The sequence below is a fragment of the Saccostrea echinata genome, unplaced genomic scaffold (genome assembly GCF_033153115.1).
Source record: "Saccostrea echinata isolate AGI-Se365-2 ecotype Australia unplaced genomic scaffold, CSIRO_AGI_Sech_v1 ptg000007l, whole genome shotgun sequence".
Lineage (NCBI taxonomy): Eukaryota > Metazoa > Mollusca > Bivalvia > Ostreida > Ostreidae > Saccostrea > Saccostrea echinata.
The window spans coordinates 6,651,965-6,657,829 of NW_026889756.1; positions in this window are offsets into that span (position 1 = coordinate 6,651,965).

A 5,865-nucleotide genomic window follows, 5' to 3' on the forward strand; every position below is an offset into this window, starting at 1 on the left:
TAAAATACAGAATGCTTAAAGCACAGTTAGGGGTTATGCCGTTGCCGACGTGAAGCACACTCTTAGATTCACCATTCTGAATTGTGACACACACCCCCCAAACTCAACCCTCAGTGCACCAATCTGCCTTCCTATTAATAATTAATCGATTCAGCAAATTTAACAAATGGTTCAGATATCTTTTTTCTGTATTTTATTATGCTACAGCGCTAGCTCACCAATCTTTTTAAAAGATAAGCTTGTATTATTTTATATTCGCCATTACCGCATGAAATTCTGGTAGTGAGGGAATTCTGGGAATGTTTCACTCCAAAATTTGCCTGACGTATATGTCATTCCGAATTCACTCTGTTACACGTTAGTCTATTGAGCTCGCTGCGCTCGCTATTTAAAAAAAGTAGTTTGTTCCAGGGCATATTCTGTTGAATTGCACGACTGGTAAAAGATCTACAACGTATGTCTTACAGATACAGATGTGTGGGTAGTGTCAAGCGATGCAACGTTTTTTGCAGAGCTCAGAAGATGCTATTTATTATTCAATTGTGACAGGAAAGGAGAAAATGTATGGCTGGACCGGCAGTGGAACCCGGGACCCCTGCGTCACTAGTCAAGTGTTCTACCTACTGAGCTACCCAGGCCGATATCCACGACCCAAACCATTACAGAATTTAAATAAATTATTCCTTTAGGTCACTCAAATGCTAGATCACCATTTCATATTGCAGACTACGTACACTTTTCAGCCAATGTTTATGACACCCGGTCTTGTAACATAATTATCCCCTAGTAGTTAGAGGGGATATAGTTTAATGTAATTGTGTGTGTGTGTTTGTTTGTGGGTGAGGGAGTTAGTCCTGTGTGAAATGGAAATGATGTTATTTGTACTGTGATCGATGTCGAATGCTCTCTTGATTTACATACATATATATTTTAATTTATTCATCTATTGACTGATCTGGTATTCCAATCAAATCAATAAAATTGAACGAGGGGATAACAAAACATAATAAACAGTATTTTGCTTTTTCCAAGTGTAATATAGAGTTGTATGCAATCGGGTTAAAAATTCACATAATCTCAAAAGTTCGGTCACATCATCTCGTAAAGTGAAAAATGGAGGCAGTAAGAAAAAAAAAGAGTTTTTGTGGCATGCTTGGCTAGGTATAATGGAATTTAGGAATTTATTCAATCACATAAAAATTTACTTCTCCATTGAGATAAATCTATGTTTCCATGATTATTCTTGGTACTTTTCGACCATGTAAACATTTACTTCTGAACATGCAGCTTCAATACAGTCACAATATTAAGCTATATAGATTGAATTACCTACATTCAGTGAAGTCGCCAATTATGGGTTGCCTTAGTTCCAAGTCACTCGAATCTATTTTATGCCATATTGTTAGAATTAAAGCACAAAAAATAAATAAATAAATAAACACACTGATCATGAAGAACTGGTTTCTCTGTCTGTAATCAGTAACAACATTTTGAAGAACAACATTACATGTAACAGTAAAAACAAACAAATTCACAAACAGAGAAACAGACAAAATCATAGCGAAGTTGGAGAGGATATATAAAGTAATGCTCGTGTATGTGTTGTGGGGGGGGGGGGGGGGTGAGTGTGTGCGTAACAAAGGTTAAGCAAGTAGTAATTCATACCAGGATTGGCATGCTCTTCTGCGAGGGGGTGCTCTGCTTTTCAGTGCACTTGTTTCATTTGATTTTTAAGACCTTACAAAATCATGATTACCTCTTCGATTAATTTTGTTGACTCCCCTGAACTTCTTTTCTTCTCCACCTGGCACCTGATCCCACCTCTAATGTTTTAGATGTTGGTGTTTACACTGCTCAAAATTTTTATTGTTTCAATGAACTTTTGAGATCGATTACTGTTCGTTATCTTCATATTTCATTTCAGCTTTTCTGTAATTTTGAAAGGAGTTGTGTTCAATAGGTATCATCTCCCTGCTTTTTACAGGAGGGTGGAAATAGGAGATTTTTTAAAAAGGTAGTTTCTTTGAACTCTAAGTCATCATTTCAAGAGCTGTAGATAAGAACGAATTAAATTTTTAATGCAGCGTGCCTCAAATGATCGAAACTGTTTATTTCCAAAGATAACACACATATCCTTGCAAGCTTCAGAGTTTGACATTAACTTTTATGAGTACTAGACTGACAGACTACTTACTATAATTGTTATGCCTACCCTGACTATAAATCACTAGCTCTGACTTAACTTGCAAATTTATTTCTGATAACTATATTTTATTAAATACATCTTTTTCCATGTGTCAGGGTCAACTACTGTGGTCTATGATAGGCTCATTAACACACAACAAGTTAGTCAGGTATATTATTACTTAGATATGAACATTTAAATTTTAGGAATTAAAAACATTAAAACAAACTTTGATACAATTACTTTAAATATTAATAAACTAATTAGAAAATACATTGTTCTGTAAATATTCATGACAATCAAAACTGAGTGATAATAGCTAGATAAGTTCAAACAGTATCTCTCAGAACCACAGTCTGTAAGAGCCCTGACAAAAACAGGGATTGTGTCATGTGGGGATAATGTTGTTTTACAAGGCGATAGCTGAATGTTAAATATTGCCAAATATGTTAGATTTTTAATACATATGAAATACTAAAATAGGATCATATAAGATATTTTAATATAATCCAGATGACCAGTTGGTCTAGTTTTACATTTTACATGAACAGACCGCTCATTTACTAGACTCGGTCGGTCAGACTGCCCTAGTGTCAAGAATAAAGCTGTGAAGAACTAGTCTCAATAAGGCCTAGCTTGGTGCCTGGTGATTGTGATTATTGAGTGTATATTTGGTGTTTACACTTTACATATAATAAACTCCTAATTTTGCAATTCTGAAAAACTACAATTTATATGTGTAGAAAGGACATCTGAACATAAACTTGGTAACACCCCCCCCCCCCCCCCCCCCCACTCCCGCAAAAAATGTTATGGTAAATGAATTAAACATAATTTTTAAAAAAAATACAATAATAAATAAAAATCTAATAGTTTTCTTATTCTGATCAGTGGTTTTTTCTGGGGGTGGGGATGAGTGTTCCAAGTGAAGTTAACAACTCTAACAAACTTAGATTCAGAGATTTTTTGACAAGTCAGTTTAAAAAGAAAGAAAAATGTAAACAACTTGCCCAAACGTGAAAAACCTATTTCTTGAGGTGGGGTGGGGATTGGGTAGAAGAATACACATTCCTAAGTCAATTTTCTTCAAGTATACACAACTCTCTTCTCCTGTTTTAAGTTCAGTTCCATATTTTCAGGGGGGTGGGGGTAGTGGGGGTCCAAGCCACTCTAAGTTTGTGTTTTTGTTACTTTTTCATGAAAATTCCTGGGAAGTGGGGTACGAATCCCCGATTCCTTGTCTAGATTCGCCATTGCTGATTATCTTATAATACTTAGCCAGATGCCAGCACGTCTTTTTATTGAACATATAAATGTCTCCATCTATTTCTATGTAATAGATTTGTTGTGATGGTAGGGTCGAGATTCCCTCAAACAAGAGAGAAAAAAGTTTAATACAGAAACAAATAAGAGTAAACAAGGGTACCTCAATGATTTTTTCAAATTATTTGAGATGCTGGGACACTGAAATGAAATTTGAATTCAGTCATCCTATTGATCTTGCAGGTCCGTAGTACTAGAGGGGGCTGGGTCTCCCACATTTTTTAAGAATTGTCCTTTGCTGTAGATCCTATTATAGAAATACCAAGCACTACCCGACCTCCCTTCCACATACACACACTTTTTGTTGTAGTAGAAAGTGTGCCATGTTATTCAAAAAAAATTTAGAGGAAGACCGTACCCTCCCTCCCCCACCCAAATTATGGCAATTTTTGTCAGTTTATTTCTTGCTTGCTATGATCCTCAAAAAAATAAACACTTATTAGGTTTGTTACTGTCTTCTGAAAAAATATCTGGTTAATACGACCTTAAAAACAGAGGTCCTGTGTCACGGTGTGTATTGGCACGTTTAAGAACCCTCACTGCTCATTGGCCGTCAATGCTGAGAATAGGTCTAAATTTGAAGCAATTCAGCGGTGACAACTAAATATTGAGGTTGGGCTACTAAATAAGTCAGCTAACTTGTCCTGCAGGGTACTGAGATTTTATATACCAAATACTTACTTAGAGCAAGAGTTTCGATTTAAGGAATAACCTCTGAATCGTCGTTATCAGATAAGTTGGACCGTCAACTGTTATTGTCTGATCTTGTTTTGGGCCAACCCATCAATAATAATTTATCACTTAAGTGTTTGAATCTCCCTAGAATACTTGTAAGCATGCACTGATGCAGAAAATCAATTAACCTTGAAAAAGTGTGGTTTATGAAATGAATGTAAAATCTTTCAATAAGAAAACCTGTCTTTACTTACATTTGTGAAGTGACAAAATTTTGCCTTAAAATACAGCCAGAATGAAGACTTTTGCATCTTTTTATCTTCAAAATTTTCTGGGAGGGACCCTTAAGCCTGGTATCCCCACCAGCAGGAGGTGGAAATCCTCTCCCAAACCTACCGTTCCTACCCCTTCGTCACTTTGCGCCTCGACAAACAGCCTTTGACTGCTGGAAAACTAATTCATGAACAGGGCTAGTAAGAATTAAAAGTTGCAAGCAAGGCTACTATGCTTTGAAAGTAAGTGTTGATCCATGAAAGAGTCATCACTTTACAGGATTTTAGATTTAATTTTGTTCACATTTCTTAGGAATGGTATCAAAATGGGGATAATGCTGTCTGAAAATCACTGTCTAAGTGTCCATCTGTCTGACTGCTTGTCTCTTGCCCTTAAACAAGTGGGAGACAATTGTGGTTGTCTTGGTTCTCTGTATAAAATTTTTAAAATCCTTGATTGGAATAATTTAAATATTTTTATTGGTGTTTAATACCAATGACTGAAATCTTTGTCATTCTCCTGATTTAAGGTTATTCTTGGCTGAAAGGCCTAAACTAATGTGCAGTGAACGTGAAATCATTGCAATAAATTTCTCAAATTTCTTGTGACCTCTGAGTTATCATGATTTTGACCCAAGGTTATTTGGACAAGATCAAGGTCACTCATAGAAAAAGTGTAAAATTTGTTCTGGTTTATTACTTTGGGAGAAACATTGGATGAAGTAATTAAGGTGGTATGGGATACCAAACGAAACTTCTCCTACATATTTATGTACCCAAATTAGAAGGATTTGAAATACCCCCACCTTTCAGTATATTAAAGTGTAATTTTAATAATTTTTTATTATTTTAATGAGATATGCAAAAACGATTTTTTTTCTTGCATAATTCTTTTTTCATAAGCTTAATATTATAGGCAGGCGTTTGCTAATATAAAGTGTTTATAAAAACAAAAATGACAAGAAATATGTCTTAGTATTTTTTTAATTTTCAACAAAAAATAAGCGTAAAAAACTGGGAAAACTTTATTTCTTGAAAACAGACGGATAACATTTCATGAGAGTCTACAATAAGAATGTTTCTTAATATGTTAGCAAAGTGAAATAAACAAATTGAAAATATGTATATAAATGGAAAATATAAAATGCATTTAAAATTTTTTGAATTAAAAGATCCGAGCGGAAGAATTATCCTTCTTTATTTTCCAAGGGTTGAAAAAACCAGGGTGCTATTTTAGAAATGATGAGCATTTTTTCCCAAACATAAAAAAATCGCACTTTGTAGTTTTCAACTTTGAGCGGTTTTGAAAACAATGCATGGACAATCGCTTTCCAGGACGTGTCTTGTTCAGAGCAATTGCATTCATCTGAACGTTTTGGGACTATATACAACAGCTAACTGATTTGTGAC